The sequence below is a fragment of the Moschus berezovskii genome, chromosome 19 (assembly GCF_049115385.1).
Source record: "Moschus berezovskii isolate FMDL1 chromosome 19, NW_MosBer_1.0, whole genome shotgun sequence".
NCBI lineage: Eukaryota > Metazoa > Chordata > Mammalia > Artiodactyla > Moschidae > Moschus > Moschus berezovskii.
In genome coordinates, this window is record NC_142478.1 from 8,353,202 (window position 1) to 8,368,607 (window position 15,406).

At 46.3% G+C, this 15,406-nt stretch overlaps 1 long non-coding RNA gene across 1 annotated transcript in view; it reads right to left on the reverse strand.

The window, feature by feature from the left end:
- Positions 1-8,087: 8,087 nt before the first annotated feature.
- LOC148774819 (uncharacterized) overlaps positions 8,088-15,406 on the reverse strand; it is a 54,973-nt gene continuing 47,654 nt past the window's right edge. The window contains exons 2-3 of the long non-coding RNA XR_016035389.1: positions 11,612-11,742; positions 8,088-8,162 (exon numbers count right to left, since the gene is read on the reverse strand). This is a non-coding gene — a long non-coding RNA (uncharacterized LOC148774819). The remainder of the gene's footprint in view (positions 8,163-11,611; positions 11,743-15,406) is intronic.

A 15,406-nucleotide genomic window follows, 5' to 3' on the forward strand; every position in this document is an offset into this window, starting at 1 on the left:
TTTCCTTTAAGGAAAGTCCTGCTCAGTGGCCCCGGGTGACTGCTGTTACGATGGGGTCCAGGAGGCTAAGCCCACCCACCCAATCTGCCTTGACCAGGATCAAATCCGCCTTCTGGGAATCTAACTCAAGTGTCTCACCACTACTGTGGTCCCTCTTTTGATCACCAAGTACAGCTTAGGAGTGTTTCTGGAAGGATTCTTCCCTCTCCTCTGCTCATCCCCGGCCACCTGTTCCTCCCCTTCTGCTGATGGGGAGTTCTGGGGACGCTCCGGTTTTTTAACTTCAGGGCATTCTGTCTGTGACACATCAAAGCGAGGTGAAGTCCTGGGAAATCCAGCTTAGAACTCTGGGCCCGAGCTCATCAGCGGTGTCTGGGGTCAGAAGTGTGAGGGCAGGGGTGTTGAGGGGTGAAGGTGGGATTCAGACAAATAGCTCCTGGGTCCTGAGCAGACCCCAGGGACAGCTTAACCCTGACTGCCTTTTGTGACACACAGGCAATACGGGGTTTACTTTGTCTGGCTCTCTGTTTACTTGTCCTTCAGAAATGCCTGCTAATTCTGGCTGGTCACCCTTGTGGAGTCATTTTAGATTGATTTTGTGAAGCTAGCCGACAGGGTTAGGCTGTGCCCCTCAGTGGAGCTGCTGGGGAGAACTTGCTAGAACCGCTAACGACGTTAGGGTGATGGGTCAACCGTGGTCATGGAGCATGAAAAGTCAGTAGAGCTGGGGCCTGGGGCTTTCTGAAGTCCTCGGGACCCTCAAGGTGAAGGCAGTTCAGCCAGGGTCCAATGCACTTGGATCGCTAAGCACAATCTACACTCACTGAGGCCTTTTCATGAATAAGAGATGGCTCCCGTCAGTTCTCTTCAAAGCTGCATGAGGTGTAAGCTACTCTCCCCACTTTGCAGATGAGGGCCCATTAGGCCATGATGAGACTGAGGATCTCCCTCTGACCGTGCTGTTAGCAGTAGAAGCAGCAGGACTCAAACCCAGAAATCTGGTGTCAGAGCCTGAGGGTCGTAGGAAACACCCCGTGGAAGGGTGAGCTGGCCGGAAGAATGTTGCCAACACCATGGCATCACTGAGGCACCCCTTCGCCACCCATGGGTCCTTTTCCTGTATGAGGGGTTTTCCAAAGGTCCCTTCTATCTCTAAACATCTAGAAAGTTATAGATCTGCTGTTGCTGGGGACAAAGTCTTCCTGTAGAGCAGACTGGACAGCCATCAAAAACAGAAGTGGAAGGAGCTCAGATGACATGACGGCCCCAGGCCAAGTTACCACCCCAGCTAACATGTTTTGGTACTTGCTAGGTGTTCGGGCATTGAGCCTTTTGTGGGCATGATTTCACTGAATTCTCACAACAGACCTGTGAGGCAGGAGCTAACACAGCCTGTGTTAGATGCAGCAGCTGAAGCCCAGAAAGGCTGATGAACACACTCGAGGCCACACAGCTCCGAGGTGACGGAGCCTGAGGCATCTCTCCCTGCCCTCTGCCCACCGAGCGCTTTATATCTGATGCCAGCACATCAAGGGCTCCAGGGAAGGCAATGACTGGGCTAAGCACGAGAACAGCCTCCCCAAATGCAATCTCTGCCACCAGTTGCCGCTGGACCCCTGGCCTCAGGAGTCTTCCTTTCAGAACACCTGGGGCTGAGGATGGGACCTGAGCATGAGAGAGCAGCCCTAGAAAATGGGTCCCCTAAACAGGTGAGTTTCAACACACAGGCTTTCATCTGGCTTCCCTATTAGGATTCAGTTCAGTTCAGTCACTCAGTCATGTCCAGCTCTTTGCGACCCCATGGACTGCATCACGCCAGGCTTCCCTGTCCATCATCAACTCCCAGAGCTTGCTCAAACTCATGTCCATCCAGTCAGTGATGTCATCCAACTATCTCATCCTCTGTCATCCCCTTCTCCTCCTGCCTTCAATCTTTCCCAGCATCAGGGTCTTTTCCAATGAGTCAGTTCTTCACATCAGGTGGCCAAAGTATTGGAGTTTCAGCTTCAGCATCAGTCCTTCCAATGAATAGTCAGGACTGATTTCCTTTGGGATGGACGGTTGGATCTCCTTGCGGTCCGAGGGACTCTCAAGTCTTCTTCAATACCACAGTTCAAAGCATCAATTCTTTGGTGCTCAGCTTTCTTTATAGTCCAACCCTCACATCCATACATGACTACTGGAAAAACCATAGACTTGACTAGATGGACCTTTGTTGGTAAAGTAAAGTCTCTGCTTTTTAATATGCTGTCTAGGTTGGTCATAGCTTTTCTTCCAAGGAGCAAGCATCTTTTAATTTCATGGCTGCAGTCACCATCTGCAGTGATTTTTGGAGCCCAATAAAATAAAGTCTGTCACTGTTTCCATTGTTTCCCCATCTATCTGCCATGAAGTGATGGGTCCAGATGCCATGATCTTTACTTTTTGAACGTTGAGTTTGAAGCCAGCTTCTTCACTCTCCTCTTTCACTTTCATCAAGAGGCTCTTTAGTTCTTCACTTTCTGCCATAAGGGTGGTGTCATCTGCATATCTGAGGTTATTGATATTTCTCCTGGCAATCTTGATTCCAGCTTGTGCTTCTTCCAGCCCAGCGTTCCTCATGATGTACTCTGCATATAAGTTAAATAAGCAGGGTGACAATACACAGCCTTGATATACTCCTTCCCCAATTTGGAACCTGTCTGTTGTACCACGTCTAGTTCTAACTGCTGATTCTTGACCTGCATACAGATTTCTAAGGAGGCAGGTAAGGTGGTCTGTTATTCCCATCTCTTGAAAAATTTTCCACAGTTTGTTTTGATCCACACAAGTCAAAGGCTTTGGCATATCAATAAAGTAGATGTTTTTCTGGAACTCTGCTTTTTCGATGATCCAACAGATATTGGCAATTTCATCTCTTGTTCCTCTGCCTTTTCTAAATCCAGCTTGAACGTCTCGAAGTTCATGGTTCACTTACTGTTGAAGCCTGGCTTGGAGAATTTTGAGCATTAGTTTGCTGGCGTGTGAGATGAGTGTAATTGTGCTGTAGTTTGAACATTCTTTGGCATTGCCCTTCTTTGGGATTGGAATGAAAACTGACCTTTTCCAGTCCTGTCGCCACTGCTGAGTTTTCCAGATTTGTTGGCATATTGAGTGTTGTGCTTTCACAGCATCATCTTTTAGGATTTAAAATAGCTCAACTGGAATTCCATCACCTGCACTAGCTTTGTTGGTAGTGATGCTTCCTAGGCCCACTTGATCCCACGTTCCAGGATGTCTGACTCTAGGTGAGTGATAGTGATCACACCATCATGGTTATCTGGGTCATGAACATCTTCTTTGTATAGTTCTTCTGTGTATTCTTGCCACCTCTTCTTAATCTCTTCTGCTTCTGTAAGGTCCATCTACTGTTCTGTTGGACCTAACAAAACTACTCTAATGGCAGAATAGAAAGATGTGTACTCATTTTGTCCTACAAGAACTCCAGAATTACAACTTGCTGCTGAACAGCCATCAATAGGAAAATGTTGGATCCCACCAAAAAAAGATGCCCCACATCCAAGGACAAAGGAAAAGTCCCAGAAAGAGAGTTGGAGGGGCAAAATCGCATTTAGAATCAAACTCCATACCCGCCAGAGATGCTCAGAGGGCTCAGACAAAACCTTGTGTGCTCCAGGAGGCCCCACAGAAACTGAGCCAGACCTGCCTTTGAGTGTTTGAGTGTCTCCTGCAGAGGTACAGGTCAGAAGTGGCCTGCAGCAGGGGCAGGGGCTCTGGGTGCAGCAGTCCTGGGTGTGGCATAAGCCCTCTTGGAGGAGGTCTCCATTACAGCTGCTGAGCAGATGACCCACAAACAGCAGAACAATTATACCAAATAAATTAATAAGGTTCTAGGACCCACAGCAGATTTCCCAACCTGGGCATCTGGCAAAGGGAGTGAGAACCCCAGAGAATTTGACTTTGGAGGCCAGTGAGATTTAATTACAGAACTTACACAGGACTGGGGAAACAACCTCTTGGAGGGTACAAACAAAAACTTGTGTGCACCAGGACCCAGGAGAAAGGAGCCGTGACCCCACAAGAGACTGAGCCAGACTTTCCCGTGAGTGTTGAGAAGTCTCCAGCTGAGGCGTGTGTCAGCAGTGGCCTGCTGCAGAGTCGGGGGCCCTGAGTGTGGCAGTGCGTGCATGGGACATTTTGAAGGAGGTCGCCATTAGGCTTCTTGGAGAACCACATCTTGGAAATTAATGTTGCAAGGGTTTGTCCCTCCTTTCTTCCCTTTTGATTATATATATTGAATTTAAATTTCAGCAGAGAGGTAGAAAATGAGTTGACCCTACCTTTGTTGGTTAATTGTGGTCAACATTTTCCAGGCAATATTCAACTGCTAGAAAACTAGTGTAGGCTCCAGGGAGCAGAGAGGAAACAGAAGAGAACTGATGTCTAAGTGCTGAAAGGGGATGAGGAAGAGAGTGGGCCTGAGGTAGTAAAAATGCATCCTTTCGGTCACAAGATTGCCTCCAGGGAGCCACGCAGAGAGCCGGGAAGAGAATGTGTGCTCGCATGTCTGCTCATCATCACATACACAGAGCAGCGCCTTGGACGACAGGATATCTGCTGTTGACAAACCACCCCCAAACTTTATCTTTCTCAAGCCTCACTGACATCAGAGCTCAGTGTGGGATGGAGGCTGGGGCTGCGGAGAAGGTAGTGGGCTCTGCTTCACTTAATCATTTAGGGATCCAGGCTTCTTCCACCTCGTGTCTCTGGCATTCCCCTAAGGCTGGGAGTTCTCCGCTCCGTCCTCTGCACTCAGGAGGTGAGGGAAGAGAGATCAGTTGAAAAAGGCAGCCTTGCCCTAACTGCCTCTATCATATCCCATGCTTCTCCCCTTCCAGTGTGGGAGCTGGTCTGTAGCCTCACCTACATACAAGAAGCCTGGGGGTTAGCCTCGTGATGCTGCCAGCAGGATGAGAAGCAGGATGAGCCCATGGCATCGCTCCTGCCACAATAGCCTTCTGGTTCCTCCAACATTGATTCCCAAGACCTTTCTCAGTGTAAATAGGACCTTCTGTTGAAGATTTCAAAAATGTCCCAGGGGGCCATACCTTTTCCCTTAGGTGTATATCTAAGGGGCTTCCCTGATAGTTCAGTTGGTAAAGAATCCACGTGCAAAGCAGGAGACCCCGGTTCAATTCCTGGGTTGGGAAGATCCGCTGGAGGAGGGATAGTCTACCCACTCCAGTATTTCTGGGCTTCCCTGTGTCTCAGCTGGTAAAGAATCCACCTACAATATGGAAGACCTGGGTTCAATCCCTGGGTTGGGAAGATACCCTAGAGAAGGGAAAGGCTACCCATTCCAGTATTCTGGAAGAATAAAGAGAGAGAAAAGCAATATCATGGTTTTGTGGTGGCAACAGCACTGGAATAAAAATCCTTCGGATCCATATTCCTATGGACAAAGTCCCTCATTGGTCTGTGTGTTCCACATGTAATGGTGTATTTAGTAAAGTCTATAGCTGATGGCCGGAGAAGGCAATGGCAAGCCACTCCAGTACTCTTGCCTGGAAAATCCCATGGACGGAGAAGCCTGGTGGGCTGCAGTCCATGGGGTCGCTATGAGTCAGACATGACTGAGCGACTTCACTTTCACTTTTCACTTTCACACATTGGAGAAGGAAATGGCAACCCACTCCAGTGTTCTTGCCTGGAGAATCCCCAGGGACGGGGGAGCCTGGTGGGCTGCTGTCTATGGGGTCACACAGAGTCGGACACGACTGAAGTGACTTAGCAGCAGCAGCAGCAGCAGCAGCATAGCTGATGGCTGCATGCTGACTTTGAGTTGGTCATGTTTGCTCATCTGAAGACAGACAGATTTCAACCAGTGGTTCCCAAATACAGATATATTTTAGGGTTAACTGACAATGCTGTTAAAATACAGATGTTTTCTTTCCCGCCACCCCAGAGATTCAGATTTGACAGGTTTGAGGTGGGACACACCACCTGCCTCTTTAACAAGCATCTCAGATAAATCTGATGAACACCAAAGGGGCTTCCCTGGTGGCTCAGTGGGTAAAGAATCCACCTGTAATGCAGGAGCCTGCCTGCAATGCAGGAGACCTGGGTTTGATCCCTGGGTCGGGAAGATTCCCTGGAGAAGGAGATGGCTACCTACTCCAGTATTCTTGCCTCGGAAATCCCATGGACAGAGGAGTCTGTAGTCCATGCGGTTGCAAGAGTCAGACATGACTTAGCGACCAAACTGCTGCTGCTGCTGGTACTGCTAAGTCGCTTCAGTTGTGTCCGACTCTGTGCGACCCCATAGACGGCAGCCCACCAGGCTCCCCCGTCCCTGGGATTCTCCAGGCAAGAACACTGGAGTGGGCTGCCATTGCCTTCTCCTTAGCGACTAAACTACTACTACTTAATTCCTCTGCAAGCAGATCATTTAGAATAGGCTTGAATTCAGAGAACTCAATATAGCTGATGTCACGGCAAAAAATAAACGAGCAGACATGTAAGTTGACATGGTACACTCCAAAGGAAACACAGTTCTGGCCACAAGTCGGATGACATGGAACCTAGTCTTAACTGTCACTAACTAGCCATGTGAACTTGGTTAAACAAAGTACTTTCACAACACACTTCCTGTTTCTTCTTCAGAGCCTGGAAGCCACACTGGCCCTACACTTACCCTACAGAGTTTTTTAGGTGATCAAATGCGTTTAAGCATGGTCGTGCTTTGAAAAATGTAAATTTCTGTTAGAGCAGCAGGTGATATCAATATTAGATAAACTGAGGGGTTATTTACACTACAAAGGAGTCATTTGCCTTACAAAGAGATTTCTTAACATGTAAATGCTTGCTTACAGAAAATTAACTGGAGAGTAAGGCCAGAGGACCACACTATTAATGCATTGTTAAAATATTAAGGTAATAAACCCAAGATCAAGGTTTCTGAAATGATCATCTAAGCCAGCAGGTTGAATTTTAAAATTCACTACCTATCTATCCATTGCTGAAAGCAAGGCACACCTCTAAAGATATCTTCCTCAGAATTGTTATTACTGGAAGCTGAAGTTTCCCTGTTATTTTTGCATACATTTTAATTTTAACTTTTCTTTCCCCTAATTTCTTCACAATGCCTGCTTCTTAAGAACAGTTTCTATTCCAGAAATGGCAGGTAACTTATCCCCCTCACACTTGCCTTTGTTCTCATTAGCTTTTATCTTGGGCCCTAAATCCATGCCCCCAAGAAGCAGGACTGAGCAATAATGAAGTAGCTGGAGTAACAGGACTGAAAGTCTCCATCCTGTCACTCCACCTGATTTCAAGGCCAGGGATACACAACAGAGACTAGGGTCCTGGGTTTTTAGCTCTGTGATAGAAGGTAAAGATGGTGTGAGAAGCAAAATTTTATGGGAAACAAGTTAGGAATAAATGACTTCAATTGATTATGCAGAGGGATGACCGCCTAGTTCTAGCCAATCAGTTGGTATGCCTATCTGGAAAGCTGTGATAAGAAGGACTCTGAAATCTTCTTTGGGTACCTCAGGGCAAGAATGCTAGATTGATTAGTAATGTCTACCATGGGCAAGGAGTGAGAGGAAGCCACACTGCGCCATCTTTGACGGAGGTGAGGAGTAGGAAGGACTGGAAGAAGGGTGGATAGATTTCTCCGAGTTCCCCTAGAAGTGCACAACTAGCTAGCAGAAGATGCTGTTTTCAAATTAGTGTTTCCCAGACTTTCATCCTCCAAACCCCACTCTCCATATTCCCCACAAAAATAACAACACATCATACAGTGTTTGTAATTTGTTTCTTTGTCTTTTTCCTGCAGCCCAGATTCGTCATCCTTGGATGCTGAGGCCCTAGAGGGAATGAAACACATGGGTAGTATATTTTGTACAGCACCCAGGAGTGGCAACTGTGGCTGTCTGCCCAGGTTCCAGCTTTCAGCCCTGAGATATTCATTTCTCCAGGTGTTGGGAGAGTTCATGGCTCACAGTTCTTACCTCCGTGATGAAGGGCGCCATTTTCTCTCACCACCCGTTAGTTAAGATGGCAGCTTGGATAGAGAAACTGAGGTGGGTTCCAGCTCAACCTCTCAGGTTCCAATTTGTCCTGCTTTCCCCACTTCACTTCCATCTTCTCTCTTGACTGCCCGTCTTTCGAACTGCAGGCTCCAGCATCAAACAGAAACAACAATCTCACATGAACTATGTAAAAGTCTCTACAATAGCACAAGGTCAGATGCCTTTAATAAATATCTAGCTAGCTCTGTCACCTACATATGAGCCTTCAAGTTACGCGCTTCCAAAGACACTAATGTGTGCTCACATGTCCAGTCACGTAAGCTAGTTCACATGCCTGCTGTACCCTATCACATATGTGCATCCTCTACAAGAGCTGTGCTTTTGTGTACTATGCTTCAGTTTAGTCTGATTCTGGGACCCCATGGACTGCAGCCATGCCAGGCTTCCCTGTCTATCATAAACTCCCAGAGCCTATTCAAACTCATGCCCATGGCATCAGTGATGCCATCCAACCATCTCATCCTCTGTCGTCCCCTTCTCCTCCTGCCTTCAATCTTTCCCAGCATCAAGGTCTTTTCCAATGAGTCAGTTCTTCACATCAGGTGCCCAAAGTATTGAAGTTTCAGCTTCAGCATCAGTCCTTCCAATGAATATTCAGGCCTGATTTCCTTTAGGATGGACTGGTTGGATCTCCTTGCAGTCCAAGGGACTCTCAAGAGTCTTCTCCAACACCACAGTTCAAAGCATCAATTCTTTGGTGCTCAGCTTTCTTTACAGTCCAACTCTCACATCCATGTATGACTACTGAAAAAGCCATAGCCTTGACTAGATGGACTTTTGTTGGTAAAGTAATGTCTCTGCTTTTTAATATGCTGTCTAGGTTGGTCATAACTTTTCTTCCAAGGAGCAAGCGTCTTTGGATTTCATGGCTGCAGTTGCCATCTGCAGTGATTTTGAAGCCCCCAAATATAAAGTCTCTCACTGTTTCTATTATTTCCCCATCTATTTTCCATGAAGTGATGGGACCAGATGTCATAATCTTAGTTTTCTGAATGTTGAGTTTTAAGCCAACTTTTTCACTCTCTTCTTTCACTTTCATCAAGAGGCTCTTTAGTTCTTCTTCACTCTCTGCCATAAGAGTGGTGTCATCTGTGTATCTAGGGTTATTGATATTTCTCCCAGAAATCTTGATTGCAGCTTGTGCTTCATCCAGTCCAGTATTCTGCATGATGTACTCAGTGTATAAGTTAAATAAGCAGGGTGACAATATACAGCCTTGACGTACTCCTTTACCGATTTGGAGCCAGTCTGTTGTTCCATGTCCAGTTCTAACTGTTGCTTCTTGACCTGCACACAGATTTCTCAGGAGGCAGGTCAGGTGGTCTAGTAATCCCTTCTCTTGAAGAATTTTCTAGTTTCTTGTGATCCACACAGTCAAAGGTTTTGGCATAGTCAATAAAGCAAAAGTACTGTACTGTACAGTACCATATAGATTAGAGTAGCACAGTATCTTTATTTCATGCCAGGATGTCCAGAAGCGAGCATAAGAGCAGTGGTGATGCAGTTGATTGTGTTAGTTGGATACCTACACTAAATCTGTTGGACTTACAAACAAATAGGGCTTATGAACATGTTCTCAGAATATAACTTGATTGTGTGTAGTGGACTTACTGTTGTCACTTCCTAGGATTGCCCTGAGCAGAAGGGAGCTGCTGAGCCCACTGTGACACCCTCTCCCCACCATTAACGACTGCTTGACATGGGGACATAGAGGCCCAGTCCTGTTGCTTCAAATTGGGACAACTCTAAAGGGGCTTCTAGCTCTTGAGCGCACTGTGGGATTGGCTGAGGTCTAACATCACTCTCCAGCATCTCCTTTTGCTCAATTTTGCTTCAATCACCACCGCCTCCCCGCCCCACATACATACTCACACACCCTTCACTGCAGAAACTGATGCCCAGGACGTTTCCAATAAATTTCCTGCATGCAACCTTGTTTTATGACCCTGGATATGTTCCAGGGCCTCCTAGTTTATAGTCTCTGGGAACCTGAATAGAATTTGTATCCTACTGTTGTGTGAAAATTGTTTAAATCTTAATTATGTTGAATTGGTTCATAGTGCTTTTCAGGTCTACTGTGTCCTTTCTGTATATTCAGTCTATTAGTTTTTGAGAGTTTGATATTGAAACTCCAACTAAAAATATTAATTTATCTACTTAAAAATAATTGTATATATATATATAGATACAGTATTGTATAATACTATATATGCTGGAACTATATGTAACTCTGTTCTGTATTTTCCAAGTCTTCTGTAAATGTGTTATCATACTTTCACAATTTAAAAATTAAAAAAAAGAAAAAAATATCCTGTATGCAAACTTGGTCTCAAAGTCTGATTCCTGGGCACCCCAAATAAAAACATGCTTACTTTGGTACCATTCCTTTCAGGCTAACAAATTTTTATTTGGTACTTCCCTGGTAGCTCAGATGGTAATGAATCTGCCTGCAATGAAGGAGATCCCAGTTTGATCCAGGGTCGGGAAGATCCCTGGAGATGGGAATGGCAGCTTGCTCCAGTATTCTTGCCCGGAGAATTCCATGGACAGAGGAGCCTGGAGGGCTACAGTCCATGGGGTCTCAGACTCAGTTGCTGCTCCAAGAGAATACACATCTAATGGCATTGGCAGATACATGAGCAGATAGTTTCAAGATCTAGGCCTGCCCAGGGAGCTGCTCTGGGAGCCCCTAAAGATCAAGAAGGGTTTCCTAGTACCCCTGAACTGAATCTGGAAGGATGAGTAAAAGTTAGTCAAGTGATGTGGGGAGTGCACTCCAGACAGAGGGCACAGCAGGAGCAAAGACGGGGACCCCACAGAGCACAGAGAACACCCCCGGTGTTGTCAGAGAGTCAAGTGTGAACGCTGTTATGATACAAGAGAAGAGATAGACGAAGACCCTTGGGCGTGATTTTAGGGGTAGCCATTGAAAAGGTTTCAGCAGTAGGGCCACGTGGTCAGATTTCTAGGTAGACTCATAACTGGTGACTTTAAAAGGAGTGTGATGGGCCTGGGGACTTTGCACATCTGTTCCAACCCTCCCCTGGAGAGGCTTCCCCTACTGCAGCTCCACAGGGGCTGGAAAGATGCAAGTTACACTCCTGAGACTCCATTATGACAAGGACCCTGGATCCGACTTAGGTTTTTATCAGTCGGAAATACCTGTCCAAGGTCTAGAAAGTGGAAAACAAGAAGGGGTTGGGTTTCTGCTGGTTATGCTGTGCATGGAGAGGGCGGGGTTTTCTGCAGCGGTTTCTCTATCAAGATTGCTTCTAATTAAGGCTGTTTGCTAATTGTCATGGCTTCCTGATCACACTGGCATCCCCGTGATGGCAGTGGAGCCACGGTTCTGGAACTGGCAGCTGAAGCACAAGCTTCTGTATTTGGCAAGCAGCTTCCTGATCGTAAAAGAGGCTGTAGTTCCCTTGGTATCCAGGTTCTGCAATGTGGCTCCAAAGCCGCTTTCAAAAGCTCAACATGTTTCTTCAGCTTTTCCAGCAATTCTGTAAACCATTTAGTGCACTCCAACAAATTACCTTCTCTCCAGACCGGATGGAGTGGAGGCCGTTCTCTGTACCTGCATCTTGACTGATGCCCAGGCAGGACTGAAGGCTGGGGAGACATGTCACAGAGCTGTCACAAGTGTCCAGGCTAATGATGAAGAGAGCTGTGGGCACATAGAGGAAGGTACACATTAGAACAACATTTGGGAGGTAAAATTAGCAGTCCTTGGTGATTAACTGGGTGTCAGGAGTGGGAAGTGAGAAAGAACTGATAGCTAAGATGACTCAGTTTTCTGAAGAATCTGTTGGAGAGAAGTCCAGATAATGGAGATCAGGACTTTCAGGGAGAAGCAAGTTTGAGGGTAACAAGATGAGTTCAGGTACCTATGGGAAATTCAATAAAAACCTTTCCTCTTTTTAATAATTAAATCAGCTGCACACATAATTGTGTAATCATTTGTTAATATCCATTCTTTCCTGAATCTGTGAACTTCATTATAGAGGTGCCTACATCTTCTGAATTGTACCTGGCACAGATTAGCTCAGAGTAGAATTCAGTAGACATCTGTTGAATGTTGAAAAAGTGAGCTGGATAATGTAAATTGTAGTGATCATCCTCAGCTCTATCAACATGAGCTGTCTATGCACTGCTGCTATGAATGGTAATTAAACTCTCAGCAAAAGCGTCAATGATGATGGTGGTGATGATGGTGATGATGATGATGTGTTTGACCAGGAAAATCACTATGGTTAGAAAATCAAGCCAGAAGAGTCGAATTTCATCAGCATTCCCTCCAAAACCCAGAAAAAATAGACCAGTATCTCCCACTTCAATCAAAATGAACTTCTGTTCCATATTCATTAAGTGCCAAGAGTGTAGTAGGCCTATTAGGAGGTTTTCCCAGGTGCTCACAAATGGAAAGACTTCTGTTGATCTGTCATCTGCTTAGCGCAACTGCTAGCTCTTGTAAATCAAAGCCAAAGTTGACTCCAGCAACTCAGAGAAGAGCATGCCCTCAGCCACTCTGATTTCCTGCAGCTGCTTGCAGAGCACGGCGGCAACCTGATCATTAGGTGCAATGTGGTGATTAAGCCGGGCTGTGACTGGGACAGGTGTTACCCCTGCTTACTCCCTAGCACGCTGTGCATTTGCAGGCTTGCTGTGCACACACCGCCTCCTGCTATGGAGTGCAGGAGAGGTGAGTCTCTGGCCCACCAGACACAATGGCCCCTCTTAAAAGAACTGTTTATCATGCCTTTTTGCCTTCCTGAAGTGAAATTCACAGATTATAGAACCTATATGCATAGTTAATTTCAAATAAATCAATACCTTGCCCAATGGTAATATCTATACACTCAGGAAAATTGTTTGTTGATGATGAGCATGATGATGTGTTTGACCAGGAGCATCTCTGTGGCTGGAAAATCAATCCAGAGGTGTAGAATTTCACCAGCATGCCCCAAATCCAGAAAAGTAGGCGATATATATATATATATATATATATATATATATAATATACAAGGAAGGTAACACACAATACAATGACACATATCTCAACATGCAAACGACCACACTGCTAATCATGAAGGAGTGATCAGATGCTTGTACCCATTAGAAATTCCCATGGACACACCAGCTACCAATGTAGATTGAGTGTATCTTACATGGATGGCCCCAAAATGACAAAGAGAATCACTGTCAATGGCACAATAGCCCTTTGATAAAGTTCCTAACAAAACAAAGAACAGTCATCCCCTGATTTACACAGTGGCTGCATTCTTTGGAAATAACTGTACCCTAAACAGTAACAAAATTTAAAAACCCCAAAACACTGTGTTGTGCTTCTAAGCTCGTACGATTGGAAACAGGTTTTTCACCCACGTAATAGTCCAGTAGGACAGACAGAGTCACGCGGGATGCAGGCAGCTCTTCACTGTGAGAGCAGCTCTGGACAATGGTCCACTCAACGCCAACAGACACCCAGCCACTGTGATGGACTGAGAACACTGCCTCCCCTCAAATTTCCAAATGTCCCTGAGGGGACAGCATCAGTCCCACTGAGAACCACAGTATTCTAGCATGAGCGGCCCCCCAGATCACTCCATTCAGCACACTGCCCACTTGGAAAAGATACGGAGCATGGTGTGGGGAGCCAAGCTTTGAGAGGACAACAGGGAATTGCAGTGGTTTTGAATCCTACAACCCAGGCATGAGGGTTAGTATAGTTGTAATTTACACGGCGAACATTTTGTAAGGGGTTCGCCTCTGGGAAACTCACAAACAAAAGCAGTGGAAGCTCAGTTGCCATTGCATCGTCTGATTATTTGGAGCTAATGCCTTGGAGAGTAGTTCAGCTTAAAATCTTGAAGTCATTATCTGGTTAAAAGTATCCAAGTAAAAAGATCACTAAATGCCATCACATATCAAAGCACTTTGCAGCAGTCATTTTACTAGGGGTTAAGTAGTAACTTTAGCATCATGCAACGAGCTGACTCACTGGAAAAGTCTGATGCTGGGAGGGATTGGGGGTGGGAGGAGACGGGGACGACAGAGAATGAGATGGCTGGATGGCATCACCAGCTCAATGGACATGAGTTTGAGTGAACTCCGGGAGTTGGTGATGGACAGGGAGGCCTGGCGTGCTGCGATTCATGAGGTTGCAAAGAGTCAGACACGACTGAGCAACTGAACTGAACTGAAGTAGCAACTGCTTTGGTTCGAATCCTAACCCTGCCACTCACTGGCTCTCTGACCTGGGCTAAGTTACTTGACGTCTCTGTGCCTCAGCAAACAAAACAGTGCTTCAGTTACACATTGTCAAATGCATCATAGGGTCGTCATGAGAATTAAGTGAGTTTACGTTTGTAGAGTACTTAAGAAGGTATGTGGCATATGTGGTTAAAACAGCTGAATACACACATTTTCAAAACAGTGAAACGGTCTCACGCTTACAAAAAGATCCAGCTAAACGAGGAATAATAAGCAATGAAAGGGTGGCTGATAACAACACAACAGGGAGATAGACGTCCTAAAGCCAGTCAGGACTGCCTGTCACGTCTGGAGGAGAGTTGGGCCCCAGTGGGCTGGTTTGGGGAAACCATGCGGGGAAGGGAGTCCTATAATGACTCCCAAGGGAGAGTAAGAATCTGTATTGCTGAAGCAAGGTGGGGGAACCAGCCTGGACACACAGGCTTTGAGAAGGGGAGCCGTTAGAGGAGGCAGGAGATGCGCGGGGCTGGGCTGTGGGAGACCAGCCTCCTGCCTAGGGGGCTGCAGGCATGGGGTGCCCCCTGGGGAGCGCGAGCGCCCATTCACGATGCGGATTGACTGAGAGCCTTGGCGGATGTGTGTGTCTGTGTGTGTGTTCTGACTTCAGGGACTCACATGGGAATGTGGGAATTGAGATCCTCTGTGTCCAAAATTACGTCCTGATTGCAGAAAGTCCCCTCCATACAAAGCTTCAAGTTGCAGACTTTCGAAGTTGTGAACTCACCGTTCCATCAACGCCAGGCACAGTGGCGTCTCAGCCTGCCCTCCGGCCTCTATGCCGACCGCCCTTTGGCTCTGCCATCTCCTCCTTCCTCTCCCTCCTCCGTTCAGTAACTCTTCTTGCCCGCTCACTCGATGCCAGCCGTTGTACTGTGCGACTATACTTTTCAAGGTATTGTACTAGAAGATTAAAAGTGGGTTTTCTTTATTTTGGGTTTGTTATGTATTATTTTGTGCAAAAACTAAAAGCCTATTATAGTACAGTACTATGTAGCCAATTCTGTTAGTTGGGTGCCCAGGCTAACTTTGTTGGATTTACAAACAACTTGGACTTATGA